Source organism: Ovis canadensis, chromosome 1, assembly GCF_042477335.2.
Source record: "Ovis canadensis isolate MfBH-ARS-UI-01 breed Bighorn chromosome 1, ARS-UI_OviCan_v2, whole genome shotgun sequence".
Classification (NCBI taxonomy): Eukaryota; Metazoa; Chordata; class Mammalia; order Artiodactyla; family Bovidae; genus Ovis; species Ovis canadensis.
This window is the reverse complement of record NC_091245.1, coordinates 187109307-187131725: the sequence shown is the minus strand read 5'-3', so window position 1 is coordinate 187131725 and position 22419 is coordinate 187109307. Positions and strand designations below refer to the sequence as shown.

The 22419-nt window shown below is 39.0% G+C and overlaps 1 protein-coding gene across 5 annotated transcripts in view; it reads left to right on the top strand.

The window, feature by feature from the left end:
- Nucleotides 1–22419, top strand: part of IGSF11 (immunoglobulin superfamily member 11) — a 139670-nt gene that overhangs the window by 25232 nt on the left and 92019 nt on the right. The window lies entirely within an intron of this gene.

The window sequence follows — 22419 nt, the reverse complement described above, 5'->3', positions numbered from 1 at the left end:
GCAGCCCAGCTCTTGTGGGTAGACTAGATGGTCAGCGGGTTCCCTGTCTCCTTCTCTTCTTAGGTCAAGTTTGTTTAGCCTTCAAATCTTTTTCTTCATTGGAATGTGAGGCACAAAACAATTCCACCATTGAGTGGCTGACTTAGATGAAGAGGTGGCCCTAATGCACATGGTGCATAGAAAGAGTCTGTAACTGAGTCCCCGTGTCATCTTAAAATGCCTGTTCACTTATAATGCATTGGTAGGCTAGGAATAATGTATTGATAGCTGACAGAGAAAGAAATTGTCTTAAGAACTTCAGTCTCCTGTCTCCTTAAGTCACAGTAAACCTGCTTTTAAAGCTTTTATAACCTTGTGATTGGTGTTTGCATCCTCCCAACAGATCAGTTTCCTTAGTGAAGTTACACAGTGGTGGTGGTTAAGGTCTGTGCTGGGTCTCTGTCTCTGAAACACTTGGAGTTGTGTTAGATAAGCTGGATCTTAACATAAGAATTTGAAGCTGACTCCTGTTAGTTGTATGGTTTTTATCTCTAATTAAGTGACTCCCTGTCGCTAAGAGCAGTAATAAAAATGTTAACAGTTTAGTCTGAGACTGTCATTGCCATATTATTACTTATACCACAGTAGCTTATGCTGGGAAGATTTCAAGAAAGGTTTATGGACCCAGAAAATGGTTATTTCTCTGAGAAATAAGCTTAGGGGGCTTTATCAACAGTTATAGCCGATGTTTATCACCAGTTGTAAACAGCATCCTGGATAATGCTTGTTTCTCTTGTCCTTTTACCTATATTTTTTGTACTTTAGAAATATAAAATCATTCTGTTTCAATTGTGTTTATTTTAAAAATACTTTTGTTTTAGTATTTGCTGAATATTTACCTTCCGACATTGTGACATATACTTTAATTGTAATAAAAAAGCATATAAATAAATATTGATTGATCTGCTTTTGGGTTTACTGTTGAACGTTTCATACTAGAAGGACAAACTTCTTATGCTTGCAGGGGCTTTTTGAGAACATTTCCGCAGCTGTCATACAGTCCCAGAGTGGCAGATCCAGAAACCATCATCAGTCCCTGGTTTATTTTCTTTGCTCACCACTTTCTTCCTTCCCCTCCTGCCTCTATTCTGGCACTATTCAGGTTGTATAGTAAGGAACAATAAAATGTAAGTGGCAGAGTTGAGACCAGAATCTAGGTTAATGCTCTTTCCAATAAAGGCCAAGCAATGTTTCAGTTACTTTCTCTGTCTTGTTCACACAAATTTTAGCTGCTGTAAGGTCAAACATCATCTCTTCCTAGTGTCTGTCTCTATCACACCATCACCTCAACAAAATATTACACGAGAAAATTGTACATATACCATGAGTGTAGACAGGTATGAATAAATAGCACATGTGTTGTGTGATTGTGGTAGGGTCATTTAAACTCAGTGGAGGTGTTGTGTACGCTATATAAAACATATGTATATATGTGTCTATATATATATTTATTGTATACATATATATTAGATTCCCTGCCCTTAGCTAGTATTATGCTTCTATCATGTCTTCTTATTCTGGACTGGGTAAGAGGAAGCAGACAAGAAAATACGCAAATTTCATTTCAGAATCTGTAGCAGCTGGAGTGAACGTCAGACAGATGGGCTTTTCCACCCTGATTATCCTAACTTCCTAAATTTAGAAATACATGCTTTAAAAAAATGTAAATTACCCGAGGGGGTGGTGTAGCACATGCCAGGCAGTGCTAACGAGTGCAAATAGATGTCATCTGCTGACTTAGATGAATCTCATCTCCACTTCTGGGTCTCTGTTATTTCATTCCCTTTGGATTTGTTTTATGTCACTGCTTCCCTTTCTGAAAGTGTAGTGTCAAGCCTCTTTTCACATATAGGTGAATATTATTTTATTTTATTTTTTTATTTTTATTTTTACTTTATTTTAATTTACAATACTGTATTGGTTTTGCCATACTGAATATTATTTTAAAATGGTTGAAATTTATACAGTGTCTTAAACCAAAACGGTGTTTAATCTGTCTTATTACTCAAAATTCTTTCTAACTAGTGGGAAAGGATAGGAAAGAGATGTTAGATGAGCAGTCTCTTGTATCTTAACTTTGCAGCTAATAAGCCAGGTGAATTTGGACAAGATACTCTGCCATCAAATGGGTGAACTGGCCTCAGTGGTCTCTTAACATACCTTTCAGTTATAATGTTCTTTGTTTCTGAAAATTATCTGCATCTAAATTATTTTGTGCAGTGTTGTGGTTGAAAAATCTAGCTCAGTGCCTGGCAGATAGTAGGTATTTAATAAACATTATCAAAAGAATCAATACAGTCTTACATTTTCAATTTACAAAATTCATTGGGCAAATTATTTCAGAGCTAAGTGTTTTATAGCCACCCTGTCCCTATTAGAATAAGTATATATATTTCTCTTCCTGTGTCTTATAGTTGAGGAGATCAGCAGTCATCCAGGGAAGTAAAAAGCAATATCCAAATGAGTGAGGAGGTTTGGATATACACATAACCTCCATTGGAATGTGAGTTGAATGGGGAATCATATTTTACGCAAGTTAACATGTCGATGGAATCTCCTTTATTCCAAAGTTACAGGAGGGAAAGCAGAAGATGATCTCTAAGTCCGTCACCAAGGGAGGTGAATGATCTTTGGCAAGGTGAGATCAGAAACGACCCAAAAGCTTCACATTAGGGGGTGTGTAGGAGTTCAAGAAGTAGGGGGTAATGTTGAAGGGAAGGGCACAAAAGAGCCAGCACTTTGTCAGAGAGAGAGGCTGAGCAGAGTTACAGAGGCATAAAGCAGCCTGAGCCACCAGCAGTTCTGCGTGCCCGGGGAGTAGGATTCCACGGGAGCAGGGGCCAGAGGTGGGCCCAAAGGATAGGCCAGCATAGGGATCTGGGCTACCCGGTGAGCAGTGGGAAGCCGTCCCAGGTTCTTTAGGAGGAATAACTTGTTCAGCTTTGTTCTTGTGACAGTTTGACTTTAGCAGCAGGGCGGAGGATGGATTGGAAGTGGACCTGAAGAGAGATGGTGAGGTCAGCTAACAGGTTGTCGTGGTAACTCAGGATCACGCGAGGTTCCTCATGGATGCTGATAGATGATGTCCAAGAAGAGAGGCACGCTCTCAGTGAGTCTTTAACAGTTAAAGTCGACATTGATTGCTGTTTCAAGCTGTCCTTCCCCCGAAGTGAAGATTTATAAAGAGAATATTTTTCTACTCAGAATGATGAAAATGTAAGAAGGAAAAAAGTGTTAAGTTTGTGAGAGTTTCATTAATATATAGATAAATGTGAGTAATTGAAGTATGGAGCCTGAAATCTAGCCATTTGCGACTATGTTCTAGTTCTGTAGTGGGTGCCCAGACCAGACCTTAGAAATCTAGATAGCATGGTAGACAAAGAAAATTCAGTTTCAGTTAAAACAGCATTCATCTGAGCATAAACTAAACCAAATCAGTGATCTCACCTTGCAAAGGATCATTCAGCTCCCTTGGTGATGGACTTACAGATAATTTTCTGCTTTCCCGCCTGTAACTCTGGAATAAAGGAGGTTCCATTGACACCGTTGACTTGCATAAAATGTGATTTCCCTTTTAGTGGGGAGGTACACAATTATGAGGGCTTCCCAAGTGGCACTAGTTGTAAAGAACCTGCCTGCCAACGCAAGAGACATGGGTTTGATCTTTGAGTCAAGCAGATTCCCTGAAGGAGGGCATGGCAACCCACTTCAGTGTTCTTGCCTGGAGAATCCCATGGACAGAGGAGCCTTGCAGGCTACAGGCCATGGGGTTACAAAAGAATCTGACACGACTGAAGCAACTTAGCATGCACGCACACGATTGTGAGTACATTGAATAAAGCACGTAGAGCCATAGTGTAGCCCTTATTTGGGAATTCTGTAAAGTTTGGGAAATGTCATAGTGAATAATCCTGAGAAATGGCAGGTCTTTGTGGTTTTTCTTTTCTTGAATTTGCCTTGAGAGATTAATCACTGATGGTTTGCCAGGTTCTCCAAATCTCTGACAGTCTGTGGGCCTCAAGGCTCTTTTCAGAGATTCTGATTAAGTTGTGTCTTGCACTTCATGGAATGGGTCCTCTCCCATGGTCTGGGGAGGAGGGAGCAGTGTTTCCTCTTTCCTTTTACCTTCGACTCCCCAGTAGTAGTATATTAAACTAAGGTAGCCTTATTAACTCTAGCTTCCCTCCCACACACCACAGTGAAATGGTTTTTAAAAATTTACTTAGGGTATTTTTGTTATGGAAATGGAACATGATTTGTTTCTTTAGTTTGGTTGAGGTAATTACAGCCTTTACTGAACCATGGTTTTGTGGAAGGTGGTAAGATGGTGAGTTGCCTGTGACTAGGTCACTCACTTATTGTAGAAGATGAGTGGACATTGATTTAAAAAAAAAATCCACTTTGATATGGGATCAAAGTATGCATGCAGGTTTTGAGTACAAAAACCTTCATGCATTTTAAAGTATACAGTTTGATGACAGTTGTATATACCTCTGGACCTGCCACTGAAGTCAAGATATGGAACATTTCTACTGCCCCTGTAGATTCTCTGTCTCATTTTGCATCCCTCCCTCACTCCCTTTGTCTCTTGCCTCAGGAAACCACTGATCTGCTTGCTGCCACTGTGTATAGGTGTGCATTTCCTGGAATCTTGTAAATGGGATTAAGCAGTATGTACTCCTTTGTGCCTAAATTCTTTCACTCAGCGTGGCAATTTTGCCATGTGGTTGCATGCATCGATTTGTTGCTTTTTATTGCTGAGTAAAATCCTTTTGCAGGTATATACTACAACTTGCTTTTCCACTATCCTATGGAGGAACATTTGAGCTATTTTCCAGTTTGGGGGCTATCCTTGTATGAATCTTTGTGTGAACACACTCCTTTGGGGTAAATAATTTTTAGTCGAACGGTTGATGTTTAACTTTCTCAAGTGAAAGTGAAAAGTGAAGTCGCTCAGTCATGTCCGACTCTTTGACCCCTTGGACCACCAGGCTCCTCCATCCGTGGGATTTTCCAAGCAAGACTACTGGAGTGGGTTGCCATTTCCTTCTCCAGGAGATCTTCCCGACCCAGGGATTGAACCCAGGTCTCCTGCATTCTAGGCAGATGCTTTACTGTCTGAGCCACCAGGGAAGTCTGCCAAACTGTTTTCTAAAGCAGTTGAGTCTTTTTTTTTTTAACTCCAACTACTAGTGTGTGAGAATTTTAGATGTTTTCTATTATTGCCAAGACTTGTGGTCAGTGTTTTAAAATTTTAGCCATTCTATTGGATGTGTAGTGTGTTCTCATGGTTTTAGTTTGTATTTCCACGATGACTAGTGATGTTGAGCATCTCTTCATTTGTTTAATAGTCATTTGTGTCACTTCTTTAGGGAAGTGAAAGCGAAAGTTGCTCAGTTGTGCCTGGCTCTTTGCAACCCCAAGGACTATACAGTCCATGGAATTCTCCAGGCCAGAATACTGAAGTGGGTAGCCTTTCCCTTCTCCAGGGGATCTTCCCAACCCAGGGATCAAACCGATTTGTATTATTTCTTTAAGGAAATGTTTGTTCAAATTCTACTGCCAATTTTAAAAAAAGGGTTTGTTTGTCGTCTTATTGAGTTTTAAGAGTTATTTGTATACTCTGGATACCATATTTTTTTTTTTTTGGTCAAATATAAGTATTGTGAATATTTTTTGCCTTTTTGTGGATTGCTTTTTTACTTTATTAGTGGTGTCTTTTGAAGAGCAGAACGTTTTAATTTTGAAGAGTCCTATATAATTTTTTTCTTTTATAGTTTTTGTGTTTTGTATCCTATCTAAGAAATGTTTACCAAAAGCTGCAGGTATTTTCTCCTATGTTTCCATCCATGAGATTTATAGTTTTAGCTTTTGCATAAATGTCTATGTTATACTTGGAATTGATTTTTGTAATTCAAGGTGAGTTAAGGGTAGATATTCATTTAAAAAAATGCAAATATTCAGTTGTTCTCAATACTTTTTGTTTAAATGATGTTCTTTTCCTCCGTTGAATTATCTGATATCCTTATTATTTCTTTCACTCTGTTTAATTAGTCTTTGCTCTTCTTTTTCTAGCTTCTTTCAGTGGAACCTTAAGTTACTATTTTAGACCTTTTCTCCTCTCCAACATAGGCAGGTATAGCTTTAACTACTTCCTAGTTAAAGGAGTAATTTAACTAGGCTAAACTCTCTGGCTTCTAAACTGCTTCTCTAAACTGCTGGGGCTTCTTATTGCGGTAGCATCTCTTGTTGCAGAGCAGGGGCGCATGGACTTGAGTAGTTGTGGCATGTGGGCTCAGTAGCCGCAACTCCCAGGCTTAATAGTTGTGGCTTAGAGGCTTAGTTGCTTCACACCATGTGTGATCTTCTTGGACCAGGGGTCGAACCTTTGTCTCCTGCATTGGCAGACAGATTCTTTACCTTTGAATTATCAGGGAAGCCATTCCTTTTAAACTGATTATAACTTGTTTTGTGGGGAAACACATGCTAGCTTTTGACAAATGTACAATGTGCACTTGAAAATAATGTATATTTTGAAATTATTGTTCCCATCCTCTTTTTTTTCATTATTAGTATTTTGTTATCTCTTTCAATTGCTGAAAGATGGCTGTTAAAATCTTCTATTGTTGTGGAATTATTTGTTTGACTTTAGTTCTGTCTGTTTTTGCTCATGTGCTTTTAGTGTCTGTTATGAGGCTCTTACACACTTAGATTGTGATGTCCTCCTGATGAGTTAGCTCTTTTATTATTATTATGCATCATCCCTCTCTATCTTTGGTTATATGCTTTGTCCTTAAGTCTATCCATGTAGTATTACTGTATCTCCTTGAGACTTCTTATGCTTGCTATTTATTTATATGGTGTGTTTTCCCCATTGATTTATTTACAGTCTATCTGTGTCTTCATATTTAACACGTATCTCTTGGAGGTAGCATGTAGGTGTGTCTTGCTTTCAGTGTATTTTGATGATTATCTGTTGTGCATTCATGCTAAGTTGCTCAATTGTGTCTTACTCTCTGCAACCACACAGAGTGTACCCACCAGGCTCCTCTGTCCATGGGACTTTCTAGGCAAGAATACTGGAGTGTATTGCTATTTCCTCCTCCAAGGGATCTTCCCAAGCCAGGGATTGAACCCGTGTCTCAGGCATCTCCTGCATTAGCAGGCTAATTCTTTACCACTGAGCCATCTGGGAATCCCACTTGTGAGCTATTCTTCTTTACATTATCCTTTTTTTGGTGATTGCTCTAGAGATTATAATATACATCCTCAACTTGTTGTGGTACATTTAAATTTAATATTGTACCATTTGACCTAAAATATAAAATCCTTACAAACATAAAAATCCGTTTACTATAATTCTCACAGCCCTTTATATATTATTGACATATGTCTTGCATCAACATGTGTTATAAACCTAGAAGGCAATTTTTGTGTCAAATGGTCATACTTATTTTAAAGAAATTGAGAGAAAAATCTTGTTTTATCTGTACTTAGATAATAGACATTTCTGATAACTTTTCATTCATTCATGAAGATTCAGGCTTTCCTCTGTCTCAATTTCCCTTCAGCCTGAAGAACTTCCTTTAGCGTTTCTTAATGTGCAAGGCTGCTCACGACAAATTTTCTTCGGTTCCTTTGTCGGAAAACGTCTTTGTCGCTCTTTCATTCTTCAAGGGTGTTTTTGCTGAATAGCATTGCCAACCTGTTTCTAGGTTGGCAATTTAAAAAATTATCTGTTTCTTTGGCTGCGCTGTGGGGTCTTAGTTGTGGCATGAGGAATCTGGTTCCCTGACCAGGAATCAAAGCAGGACCCTCTGTACTGTAAGCACCAAATCCTAGCCACTGGGCCACCAGGGAAATACCATAGGTCGGCAGTTTTTAGAATTTCTTTTTCTCTTTTGCAAAGAATATTGTTCAGTTGTCTTCTGCCTTCTGAGATTTTGGATAAGAAATCTGTAGTCACTGAGATCATTTCTTCTCTGTATCTAAATGTTTCCTTTTCTCTGACTGACTTAGAAATTTTTCACTTAGGTTTTTTTTTTTCCCCCAAGCATTTTGATTGGGACTTCTTAGGTGTAGTTTTCTTTGAATTTATCCTGTTTGGGTTTCACCGAACTTCTCGAATCTGTAAGTTTATGCCATTTACTGCATTTGGGGAGTTTGTGGTCATTGCTTCTTTATATATTTTTCTCTGCCCCATTTGTTCTCTCTTTCTTGAAATACAGTTACTGTAAGCCAGCATTCTGAAATTGGTACACATTACCTATTTCTTAGATTATGTTCCTGTTTTTAAAATCTTTTCTTTCTTCTTGAGTGTGGATGGTTTCTATTACTCTGTTCTCAAGTTCATTTTTTTCCTTCTTTTATTTCCTATTCTGCTTTTAAGCTTACACAGTGAGTTTTTATTTATTTATTTATTTTTAAAAATTTATTTTAGTTGGAGGCTAATTACTTTACAATATTGCAGAGGTTTTGGGCATACTTTGATATGAATCAGCCATGGGTTTACATGTGTTCCTCATCCTGAACCCCTTTCCCACCTCCCTCCCCATCCCATCCCTCTGGGTCATCCCAGTGCACCAGCCCTAAGCACCTGTCTCATGCATCGAACCTGGACTGGCGATCTGTTTCACATATGATAATATACATGTTTCAATGCTATTCTCTCAGATCATCCCACCCTCGCCTTCTCCACAGAGTCCAAAAGACTGTTCTATACATCTGTGTCTCTTTTGGTGTCTCGCATACAGGGTTAACATCACCATCTTTCTAAATTACATATATATGTGTTAGTATGCTGTATTGGTGTTTTCCTTTCTGGCTTACTTCACTCTGTATAATAGGCTCCAGTTTTGTCCACCTCATTAGAACTAATTCAAATGCATTCTTTTTAATGGCTGAGTAATATTCCATTGTGTATATGTACCACAGCTTTCTTATCCATTCATCTGTTGAATGACATCTAGGTTGCTTCCATGTCCTGGCTGTTATAAACAGTGCTGTGATGAACATTGGGGTACATGTGTCTCTTTCAGTTCTGGTTTCCTTGGTGTGTATGCCCAGCAGTGGGATTGCTGGGTCATATGGCAGTTCTATTTCCATTTTTTTAAGGATTTTCCACATTGTTCTCCATAGTGGCTGTACTAGTTTGCATTCCCACCAACAGTGTAAGAGAGTTCCCTTTTCTCCAAACCCTCTCCAGCATTTATTCCTTGTAGACTTTTGGATAGCAGCCATTATAACTGGCATGAGATGGTACCTCATTGTGGTTTTGATTTGCATTTCTCTGATAATGAGTGATGTTGAGCATCTTTTTATCTGTTTGTTAGCCATCTGTATGTCTTCTTTGGAGAAATGTTTGTTTAGGTCTTTGGCCCTTTTTTAGATTGGGTCGTTTTTTTTTTTTTGGAATTGAGCTGCAGAAGCTGCTTGTATATTTTCGAGATTAATTCTTTGTCAATTGCTTCATTTGCTATTATTTTCTCCCATTCTGAAGGCTGTCTTTTCACCTTACTTAGAGTTTCCTTTGTTGTGCAGAAGCTTTTAAGTTTAATTAGGTCCCATTTGTTTATTTTTGCTTTTATTTCCAATATTCTGGGAGGTGGGTCATAGAGGATCCTGCTGTGATTTATGTCAGAGAGTGTTTTGCCTATGTTTTCCTCTAGGAGTTTTATAGTTTCTGGTCTTACATTTAGATCTTTAATCCATTTTGAGTTTATTTTTGTGTATGGTGTTAGAAAGTGTTCTAGTTTCATTCTTTTACAAGTGGTTGCCCACTTTTCCCAGCACCACTTGTTAAAGAGTTTGTCTTTTCTCCATTGTATATTCTTGCCTCCTTTGTCGAAGATAAGGTGTCCATAGGTGCGTGGATTTATTTCTGGGCTTTCTATTTTGTTCCATTGATCTATATTTCTGTCTTTGTGCCAGTACCATACTGTCTTGATGACTGTGGCTTTGTAGTAGAGCCTGAAGTCTGGCAGGTTGATTCCTCCAGTTCCATTCTTCTTTCTCAAGATTGCTTTGGCTATTCGAGGTATTTTGTATTTCCATACAAATTGTGAAATTATTTGTTCTAGTTCTTTGAAAAATACCATTGGTAGCTTGATAGGAATTGCATTGAATCTATAGATTGCTTTGGATAGTATACTCATTTTCACTATATTGATTCTTCCAATCCATGAACTTGGTATATTTCTCCATCTATTTGTGTCCTCTTTGATTTCTTTCATCAGTGTTTTATAGTTTTCTATATACAAGTCTTTTGTTTCCCTGGTGGTGCAGAGGTTAAAGCGTCTGCCTGCAATGTGCGAGACCTGGGTTCGATCCCCTGGAGAAGGAAATGGCAACCCACTCCAATATTCTTGCCTGGGGAATCCCATGGATGGAGGAGCTTGGTGGGCTGCAATCTATGGGTCGCAAAGAGTTGGACACGACTGAGTGACTTCACTTTCACTTCACTTTCATATATAGGTCTTTTGTTTCTTTTAGGTAGATATATTCCTAAGTATTTTATTCTTTTCGTTGCAATGGTGAATGGAATTGTTTCCTTAATTTCTCTTTCTGTTTTCTCATTGTTGGTGTATAGGAATGCAAGGGATTTCTGTGTGTTGATTTTATATCTTGCAACTTTACTATATTCATTGATATAGCTCTGGTAATAGCTCTAGTAATTTTCTGGTAGAATCTTTAGGATTTTCTACATAGAGGATCATGTCATCTGCAAACAGTCAGAGTTTTACTTCTTCTTTTCCAATCTGGATTCCTTTTATTTCTTTTTCTGCTCTGATTGGTGTGGCCAAAACTTCCAAAACTATGTTGAATAGTAGTGGTGAGAGAGGGCACCCTTGCCTTGTTCCTGACTTTAGGGGAAATGCTTTCAATTTTTCACCATTGAGGATAATGTTTGCTGTGGGTTTGTCATAGATAGCTTTTATTATGTTGAGGTATGTTCCTTCTATTCCTGATTTCTTGAGAATTTTTATCATAAATGGATGTTGAATTTTGTCAAAGGCTTTTTCTGCATCTATTGAGATAATCATATGGTTTTTATCTTTCAACTTGTTAATGTGGTATATTGTATTGATTGATTTGCAGATATTAAAGAATCCTTGCATTCCTGGGATAAAGCCCACTTGGTCATGATGTATGATCTTTTTAATGTGTTGTTGGTTTCTGATTGCTAGAATTTTGTTAAGGATTTTTGCATCTATGTTCATCAGTGATATTGGCCTGTAGTTTTCTTTTCTGGTGGCATCTTTGTCTGGATTTGGTATTAGGGTGATGGTAGCCTCACAGAACTCTTGCCTGGCAAATCCCATGGATGGAGGAGCCTGGTGGGCTACAGTCCATGGGGTCGCTAAGAGTCGGACACGACTGAGCGCCTTCACTTTCACTTTTCACTTTCATGTTGGAGGAGGAAATGGCAACCCACTCCAGTGTTCTTGCCTGGAGAATCCCAGGGTCCGGGGAGCCTGGTGGGCTTCCATCTCTGGGGTGGCACAGAGTCGGACACGACTGAAGCGACTTAGCAGCAGCAGCAGCAGCAGCAGCAGCAGCCTCATAGAATGAGTTTCGAAGTTTACCTTCCTCTGCAATTTTCTGGAAGAGTTTGAGTAGGATAGGTGTTAGCTCTTCTCTAAATTTTTTGTAGAATTCAGCTGTGAAGCCATCTGGTCCGGGGCTTTTGTTTGCTGGAAGATTTCTGATTACAGTTTCGATTTCTGTGCTTGTGATGGGTCTGTTAAGATTTTCTATTTCTTCCTGGTTCAATTTTGGAAAGTTATACTTTTCTAAGAATTTGTCCATTTCTTCCACATTGTCCATTTTATTGGCGTATAGTTGCTGATAGTAGTCTCTCATGATCCTTTGCATTTCTGTGTTGTCTGTGATTTCTCCATCTTCATTTCTAATTTTGTTGATTTGATTCTTCTCCCTTTGTTTCTTGATGAGTCTGGCTAACAGTTTGTCAATTTTAGTTATCTTCGCAAAGAACCAGCTTTTGGTTTTGTTGATTTTTGCTATGGGCTCTTTTGTTTCTTTTGCATTTATTTCTGCCCTAATTTTAAAGATTTCTTTCCTTTGATTAACCCTGGGGTTCTTCATTTCTTCCTTCTCTTGAGTTTTTAAATTTCAGATTTTTTCCAAGTTCTAAAATTTTCATTTTGTTCTTAAAATGTTTATTTGCCAAGATATCCTTTATTTTCATTCATTACAAGTATACATTCATTGTTTTTGTTGAACATTCTTATTAAAGCTAATTTAAAATCCTTGTTTGCTTCATTTTGAGATTAGTGTCTGTCAGTTATTTTTTTGAGAATGTATAAAATTTTCTTTTTATATGTGGGTGATTTTAGAGTATATTTTTGACATTGTGAATGGTACATTGTGGAGACTTTTTCTCTTATCCTGCTCTGAAGTTTATTGATTTTTTTTCTATTGTAAGCAGATATTTAAGTTGGTTAGACTCAGATTGCAAGCTCTGCCGTCCCTGTGGTGATGACAATGGCACTGGTCTCATTTTAGGCTCTCTTAGCTTTGCCTTGTACATATGTGGTTTGGGTGTCAGCCACAGACTTGTACAGAACCTGTACAAAACTTTGGATGGTCTTCCTCTATCCTCTGCAGGGTTTCTCCCTCACTCTCTGATTTCCTTTGTTGCTTTGGGCTGTGATTTCTTCTGCCAGAAAGATGGTGAATTTTTCAGTGGGATTTTTAACCTCCGCCTGTTGTGGCCATGATGAGTGGCGGCTCATTTCATAGCTTAGGCTAATGTTGGTTGGGTCCCACACAGATATGCTTCAGCAGTCTGTCAGAGACTAGGGCAGTTTTTGTTAAGAGTTTCAAATTCTGCTTGTCTGGCTCTCTCCTTATCAGGGTTTCCCCTCACTGTCTGATCGCTCTGGTTTCCCTGAACTTCTTTCCCTGGTTCTGTAAGAGGGATGGGTTTCTTAAAGTGAGAGTTCAGTGGTTCGGCTCCACCACCACCACTGTGGCTGTTTTCAGGGCAAAGTTGCAGACTTGAAACTCACATCACACCATCGCTTCTTCCAAGGTTAGACTTCCCTTCCAGACACGTTTTCTTTTGTTCACTTGCCAAAGCCCTCAGGTAGTTGTTTTCTCATATGTTGTCCAGACTTTTGGTTGCTATTTGTGGGAGGATTAATTTATAGAGGTTACTCTTCCAAACTGGAAATAGGCTTCACAATGATGCTTCTTTTCCCCAAGTACCTTTATCTCAATAACCTCTTAAGTAGGAAGGTTGGGTTGAATCACTTCTTAGTTCATTTTTAGCTAGTATCATTCCTTGAGTTCAAAATTATGTTTTCTTAAGGTGACCAGATGGCCTGTTCTTGGCTACCGTTCTTGAGTATTGAGGTATTAAGAGAAGCATCTTGGTGTTTGCTCCCATCTTGCTTGCCTATCCCTTTCTTGCTGTGTTCATCATCTTTATTCCTTTTGATCAGGGCTGCTGGGAATCCCGGGAGAATCTCCGTGACCTCATGCATACCACTTTGCCAGAGGAAGCCCACTCTGGGCGTGGATGTCCCCTGGCTCTAAGTCCAGTTGGCTCTGAAATCGGAGTCTGAGGAAGGGAGACTGGCTGACGACATGCAGAGCCCCTGAGGGCAGCCTCTGGGATGACTCTTCCCTTCCTAATTTCCTCTGCTTTCCCTTTATCCCTCATGCCTCCATCTTTTCTTTCCCCTTGTTTGCTCATTCTTCTCTCCTCATTCTTCTGATTAATTTTATTAGATTAATATTAAAAATCATATCAAAATAGTATCTTATGTTTCCTAGCCAGTAAAACATCATCTTTTTAAATTGTCTTTTTCATTTGAGTTATCTTTTAAATTGTCTTTTTCATTTGAAATCTAGGTATTATATATTTTAAGGTAGATGTTAGGTCTTTTATAGAACCTAGCCTTCCTCACTTTGTAGATTAGCTGAAAATAGTGTGACAAAACAGTAGGAAGTAGAGCAAGAAAGTCCATGAACTCCCAATTCTGTGGGAATGAAATTAACCTGGAAAGGCTGAGTGTAAAGAAAGTAATCTTTTTATCTGTTAATTCCTATCGATTCTCTGTTCAAACTCCTAAATTATTATTAATGTTAGCTTTTATTTTGGTGGTGGTGTGGATGTTTCAAAGGGTGTGTTATGGAAGAAGGTGCTAGATGGGGAGAAAGCTTTGGTAGAAGAATTTCAGATAGCTTACTCTAACACTGCTGGTTGGCCTGCAGAATTTACAGCCTGCGAGACTGAGCACAGGTAGATTGCAAGCAGATTAAGGAATGTATACTCTTCAGGCTCATGCTGCTGCTGCCAAGTTGCTTCAGTTGTGTCCGACTCTGTGCGACCCCATAGACGGCAGCACACCAGGCTCCGCCGTCCCTGGGATTCTCCAGGCAAGAACACTGGAGTGGGTTGCCACTTCCTTCTCCAATGCATGAAAGTGAAAAGTTAAAGTGAAATCGCTCAGTTGCGACCCCATGGACTGCAGCCCTCCAGGCTCCTCCGTCCACGGGACCCTCCAGGCAAGAGTACTGGAGTGGGGTGCCATTGCCTTCTCCACTTCAGGCTCATGGGTGTGTTTATTTGTAAAGAAGGCTAAGCCCTAATTCAAGAGAACTTCAGAGACTTAGTTAGAATGACCAACAATATCTGAAAGAGGTCTGTTAGGGGACGATGTGCACAATTAACATTCAGCACAGCTTCCTCCTCCTGGAAACTCTTTGCTTTTTTTCTTCTCTTTCTCTTTCTTCTACTCTGATTTCAGTTTCTATGCAGGATCTTTCAGCACTCAGATTTAGACTGTGAATTGCAGACAAATGCGTGGCAGAGAGGGGAATAGAGAAAAGTAGGAGAAAGGTTGACTTTCCTGAAAAGATTTCACAGTGAAACTTTATTTTTTGGTTTAGATGTTTAGGAATTGATTGAGTTCAAGGCCACATTCCAAAGCTAACTGTAACAAACTTTGAACTATCTGTTTCTGTATTTGTTTTGGCCTTCATTGCAGATTATAAATGTTGCTCTTTTTTCTTTTTTCTTGGAGATATATGAAATAAGTAATCTTGAGTAGGGGTCATCTTGCTTTAGTTATTTTTTTAAAACCAAGAAATGTGTGTTCTTCTGGATGGAAGACTGTCAAGATTCCAGCCCACAGTGATTCATTGTATGACATCGGTCAAATTAATTGCTCATGAGTGTCAGCTTCCTTATCCATAAAATGAGCTAAATGGAGAAGATAAGCTTGAAAGTCTCTGTCAGTTTTGACTCAATGATTAGGAGGACATTAGGGAACTTTGAGGAGGGCATGGCAACCCGCTCCAGTATTCTTGCCTGCAGAATCCCATGGACAGAGTAGCCTGGCAGGCTACAGTCCATAGGGTCGCAAAGGGTCAGACAGGACTGAAGTGACTTAGCACAGCACAGTGGAGAACTGATAAGGCTGTTTTAGTAGAGGGTTTGAAACTGAAGCATCCTGGAAGAAAAAGGAGGAGGTAATGGATGTGAATTACATATTTGGGCAGCTTGACCGAAAAAAGGAAAGAAATATGACATATTTGGGCAGCTTGACCGAAAAAAGGAAAGAAATATGACATATTTGGGCAGCTTGACCGAAAAAAGGAAAGAAATATGACAGTAGTTAGAAGAGTCAGCAGGGTCAAAAGATACTTTTCAACAAAACAACGATTTTTGCTTTTTTGAAGCCGTGAAGGAGAGAGCCTAAAAAAGGGCGCACCTGAAACGTGAAGTGGATGGCTGATGAAACAAACAAGATCTTGGTGGAGGTTGAGACATGCTCTAAGTCAAGGAAGGAGTTACCCTACCTCCTGTGGGATAGGAGAGAAGGGCAAAAGCTGGAAAGATGGACACCACAGTGTGGTAGAGAGAATTGAATTTGTCTAGAGTTTTTTTTCTAGAAAAGGTGAAAAGTGAAGTGTTTGCCAGGAGTTGGAAGAGTAGGACGAGAAAGGAATTAAGAAAGATGAATCTTTGGAAGAGCTGTTAAAGACTGTCTGCTATAAACTCAGTGAGAGATGAATAATGGAAATATCCATCTGAAGTTGCATAGTGAATCAAAAAGCAACCTTTGAAACAAACTTTTTTGTTTGTTTTGTCTTATATTTTTAGATTTGTGATTTTCGTTCCCCAACAACTCTGGGTGTCAGTTGGTCACTGGTAGTGTATGCACCTTGCTGTGTTTCTCACCTTTTTTTTTTTTTTTTTTAAACCCGAGACCCTGCTTCTTAAGAACCTCCTTATGAATTAATTTTTACAAAGCATTCAGTAATTTTGGGCCAGTACAAGCTAATATGGTTAAAATAAAAGTGATCTTAAATGAACATTCTGTATTATTAAGTAGTATTGTTGTAAAGTTTATGTTTTGGTTTAGCATTATAAATGAAGAGACATTTTGACTTTTTTACTTAAGTGATATGCAGTATGATTAGAGAAATTAAATATTTTCATAACATTTTGCTTAATCATTTCGAATGAGAATTTTTCAAGAGCTCATGTTTCTACTGCCTTTTCCTTGTAGCCCTGAAGGAAACCCATTGTAATGAAATGAAGGAACTCATTGTCGCTGCTGTTTCAGCCATTGGTGGGACGTAGAAAGGATCTGAGACAAAATTAATTCTTTAAGATTGCTGTAGTCCATGTGATTCAAACAGGCATGCATTGAGCAGTTGTAAGATTACAGATATGATTGTGATAGTTCCTTTACAAAATGGTTTTATCACTGTGATTATCGAGTACCACATTTTTGAAAGTGCTTATTTCTTTTAAAATAATTTTAGAAATGGCTTACTTTTTAAAAAATGTTACTAAACATTTCTTTATTGGAATAAGGCTATGCGTTCACATAGCTCAAATTTCAAAAAAAATGAATAAATAAAATAATGGTGGTGGATTGGTCGCTGTCATGTCTGACTCTTGCGACCTCAAGGACAGTAGCTTACCAGACTCTGTCCATGGGATTCTCCAGGCAGGAATACTGGAGTGGGTTGCCATTTCCTTCTCCATGGGATCTTCCAGATCCAGGAATCGAACCCGGGTCTCCTGCATTGCAGGCAGATTCTTTACTGACTGAACTATGAGGGAAGCCCTAAATAAATAAAATAAAAGAGTAAAAATAAATGAGTACTTCACTGAAAAGTTTTCCTTGACTCTGCTCCTCCAGTGTGTCTTCTTCACAGGGCAACCTGTGTATTGTTAGCTGTTTTTTTTTTTTTAGAGTTACTTAAAGCATATACCGGAGAAGGCAATGGCAACCCACTCCAGTACGCTTGCCTGGAAAATCCCATGGATGGAGGAGCCTGGTGGGCTGCAGTCCATGGAGTCGCTAAGAGTGGGACACGACTGGGCGACTTCACTTTCACTTTTCACTTTCATGCACTGGAGAAGGAAATGGCAACCCACTCCAGTGTTCTTGCCTGGAGAATCCCAGGGACGGGGGAGCCTAGTGGACTGCCGTCTGTGGGGTCGCACAGAGTTGGACACGACTGAAGCGACTTAGCAGCAGCAGCAGCAGCAGCAGCAAAGCATATACAAATACACGTACAGCCCCCCTCCTTTTTTTCCTGCATAAGTAGTGGCACATTACCTGTATGTTTTCTCATTTTTTTTAGTCTGCATGATGTTTCATTGTGTTAGTGTACCATAACTTGTCTTCCCTGTTGATAAATACTTAGGTGGTTTCTAATCTTTCACTATTATAAAAAAATGCTAAGATGAATAAATATATATATATACACATACCCACATACATAATTTTCCATGTGTAACAAGGTTGCTGAATTAAATTAATCACATTAAATAAAGCACCATTTGTCAAATTTTAAGATTACATGCTTTGGGACATGAACAGAAAGTGCAGATTGAAATACAGGGTTGTACTTAGGCATCAAAAATAAATAAAAATCTTACTTTGTCACCCCATCTAGTATTTTGTCTTATTTTTGAAAAATTATTTTGAGGCTTTCATTTTTGAATACAGTAATAGATACTAAATATTTCAAGCTTACAAATATTTCAAGCTATTTGTAAGTACTTTTTAGGCAGATAACACATTGTGGGGGCTGTCTTTACTCTCCGTTGATGGAGAGTCACTTTTGATGTTGTATTTTCTGTATCTTCCCTTTTTTTCCCCAGTGGATTTTGAAGTATTGGAGACATTTTGCAAGGTCTAAGAAACTTGACCAAATAATGCAATATAAAGAGCTGGTAAAAATTATCTTGAGTTGAAGTTGCAGGATTTAATGTTTGTGTTTTTATTGACATGTTTCAATAATTCTTATGTTTTTTTGTAGTTAACCAGTGGTTCTTAATAGATATCAATAAACGATATATAATTAAACATAAATCAGTTTAAAGCCTAAGTCACCAGTCTGTGGTCCCCTGAACAGACAGCCAACTGAGCAGTAGGTCATAAGCTGAACCCCTCTTATGTTATAGCCATCTGTGCCCCCTGAATATGTAGAAAGAGGGTCTCAGAAGTTCTGTTTTAAAAGTTTAGATATTCGGATACCTATTTTATTATTGACTTAAAACTGAATACTGTCTCGTTGAACTTGAAGGGTTTGTATACAGTAGTTAAGAAACACTGAAATTGGGAAAAGTTAAAGAAGAAAAAGGATTTGGAAGTTGTGATCAGTGTCTCCTCACCTGCATTTGGAACAGTAATTGTTACTTAAACTCTCTGGAAGCTTTTCATGTTTATTTGTCATGTAGAATACCTAATATTAAATGCTTTGCACAGTACCATGAAGCCCATGTAAGTCATAATTCAATTATTATTGTCTAAATCCTCGTAGCAGCTACATTTTGAGTCAGCTCTCTAGGGTTAGTAGGGGAGAGGAAGGGAGGTAGCTCTTGTATTTGTTCCCTAAACTGTTAACTTAGTCACAGCCTCAGACTGAGAAATTGCCTGGAGTAGTTGTCATAATATGAACTTCCAGGCACTGCCTCAGATGTACTGCCTGAAAGCCAGGAATGATTTATGATTAACTCATTAAAAAGGCATTTGGAAATTGGTGAGGACATGGGATAGCAGAGTTATTGCAAAAACAGTTTGAAGGAAGTGCCTAAATCATAGGCTTTGCCACCAAATCACTCCTTGTAAAGATCCCACCACAACCCCAGTGCTCTCTCAGTGGTTTCTCTTGTCCTTGAAATGCTAACCTAGACCTGACCTGGAGCTGCAGAATTTCAGATTAGAGAGACACTTTAATCTTTTCTAAGAAGCTGAGCTTGCTTCAAGCTTTATTAACTTAGTTCATGATTATCTAAAATAGTCTTAGTCCTGTTTACCATAGATAACTCTACTTCTGTTAGTTCTGAAATAGTGAAGCCAAATGTCACTGGGATCCAGGCCCAGGAGGGGAACTCTGCTTAGATGTCCCATAGGCACCTCAAACCCAGCCGGTGTGTAACTCATCATCTTGCCCCGGACCTGATAGTCTTTCTCTCATTCTTTCAGTTTAGTGGGCACTGAGTACCCTAAGGTGAATAAAGACACATTCTCTGTCTTGGACATTGAGTGCAAGGGGAGATTTATGGAAGGCTTTACACTTCAAAAAGATTATCCTTGTGTGTAGACTGGATCACAGTGAGTCAAGGATAGTGGTGAGCAGGCTATGATTGGAGAAATCAAGGAGTGAGATGATGGTGGCATGAACCAGAGTGGCAACAGTGGTGGTAGAAATGGTGGATAAATGAAACAAATTTTGAAATTAGAATCAGTGGCACTTGGTGATGAACTGAATGGGGGAATTGTGGGGGGAGGGGTGCTATGGTGATCCAATCAAAGGTGATTCTCAGGTTTCTGACTCAAGCACTAGCATCAGCCTGGTGCCATATGCTGAGATAGGAAACCCCACACTGGAGAACAGGTTAGGTGGGGGAAAGAGTTCAATTTTGAGAATTATTAGACTTGAGATATCTCTAGGAAAGTCAACTGTCTCTTGTACATCTCCTCTTATCAATGACATTAATCCTCTTCATGCAGGCGAAGTCCAGAAGTTATCCATAATTCTTTCATTTTCTTTACTCTCTACATCCAGTAGAAGTCTTGTCAATTCTGTACCTCTTGAGAGCTTTCTGGACTCTCTTCTCCCCTTTCGCCATTACTAGTGCTTATTTTAAGCGTTGCTCATTTTCCCCTGGACTGTTGCACTAGCTTCCTAATAATCTCCAGTTTCCTGTGATCCTCTCTTCAGTCCAGAGTTTTCCATACCTTCTTCTGCCAGGTCACAAAGGATTCTTCTGTGCTGGGGGCCGAGGGGTGGGTGGGGATTGAGGGGCAGTGTCTTGGCCCTTCTACCACTCTTTGAACCAGAAGAGCTTTGCTTTTTTAACATCTCGGGTTTCTGTGTAAAATTTCATTTGACAGTACATTTAAATTAATAACATAGGTCAATCAAAACTGGGAAACCTCTTTGCCTATTGACTTTTCATCCTACAGACAGTTACTTGAATGATATTTCTAAAATGAATCTGATCATCTCATTCACTGCTGAAAACCTTTCAATGCCTGACAACCTGTAGGGTAAGGTTTAAAATTTATAGCATATCTGTAAGACCTTTTGTGGTTCATCTTCGAGCATTCTCACTGGTTCTGTTCCCAGTTTCTTTCAGTCCCCTGAGCCTCTTTGGCTTGGTTCTGGTTTGCTTCCCTTCTTCCACCCCCTTTCCCACACCACTGCCTTGACCAGTCCTTTGAAGCCCTTCTCAGATGTTGTCATTCCTATGAAACAGTTATGGGTCATCTCTGGACATAATTAACTCCTCTCTTCTCTGTACCATTTCTCTGCCCCCATACTTATACTAGTTTGCACCCTGGGCATTGGACCTGAACATGTGCATACATGACTGTCTTAGACTAACAGGCTATAAACCCCTTGGGCATTGGGCCACAGTATCTTTTGTCTGTGTATTATAAACACAGTCCTTGGCCTGTGGTGGACTTCCATCAATGTTTGTTGATGTAACTGCAGCCAAAATTGGCAGCAAGAGCTGCTAGGTTTTGTTAATTCTTAGAGATTCAAGGTGTTTGGAATCTAAATATTGGGTCCTTTGTTGCCCCCAGAGCCAGCCCTATTCTAGACAAATACTTGGGATGTGAGCACATGTTGGTTGGTGTGATAATTGTTCTACTTCGATTGTGCCAGGCCCCACCTGATTTCAAGTAGCTTGTGGGGTGGCTTTTAGGAGTGCATAAAGATTTTCAGTTTGGCACATTAAAAAAAGCTTCATTGCAATATAGTTTACATACCATAACATCTACCCATTTAGACAGTGCTTTTCAGTATACAGATTTGTGCATCCATCACCATAGTGTAATCTTAGAATGTTTTCAGCCTACCAGAAAGAAAAGTTACGCCCATTAGCAGTCACTCTCCACCCTCTCCCACCCCTTCCTAGTACTGGGCAGCCTCTAGCCTATTTTCCGTCTCCATAGAGTTACCTGTCTGGACATTTCATATCAGTAGAATCCTACAATATGTGGTCTTTTTACACCTTCTTTCACTTAGCATAGTGTTTTTGAGGTTTGTTCATGTTTTAGCATTTATCGGTACTTCATTCCATTTGTTTAGTGCTGAACAATATTACATGTGTGGCTATACTAACTTCTGTGTATCCACTCATCAGTTGGTGGACATTTGGATTGTTTCCACTTTTTGGCTTTTATAAATACTGCTATGAAGGTTGACGTACAGGTTTTATGTAGACATATGTTTTCATTTTTCTTGGATATATATCCAGTAAAATGTCTGGATCTTGAGGCAACCCTCTGTTTAACTGCCGAACTATTTTCCAGAGTGGCTGTTCCAAAGTGGTTGCACCATTTCACATTCTCCCCAGCAGTGTGTCAGTTCTCCACCTCTTCACCAATACTTGTTACTATCTTTTTTTCCCCAGGAACATGACATTTTTTAAAATTAGAGAATAATTGTTTTGCAGTGTTGTGTTGGTTTCTGCCATACCGCAACGTAAATCAGCCCAAAGTATACATATATCCTCTCCCTCTTGAGCCTCCCTCCCACCCCACCATCCCAGCCCTCTTGGATTGTCACAGGGCACTGAGCTGAGCTCCCTGTATTGTAGCTATTCTGGTAGGTTTGAAGTGGTATCTTATTGTGGTTTTGCATTTTCCTAAATACACTACACATATTTTCATGTGCTCATTGGCCATTTGTATGCTTTCTTTAAAGAAATGTTTTATTTAAACCCTTTGTCAGTTCTTTTAATTATTTTTTGTCTTTTTATTATTAAATTTTAAGATTTCTTCATAGATGTTGGATGCAAGTTCCTTATCAGATGTGTAATTTATAAATATCTTTTCTCACTCTGTTGATTGCCTTTTCACTTTATTG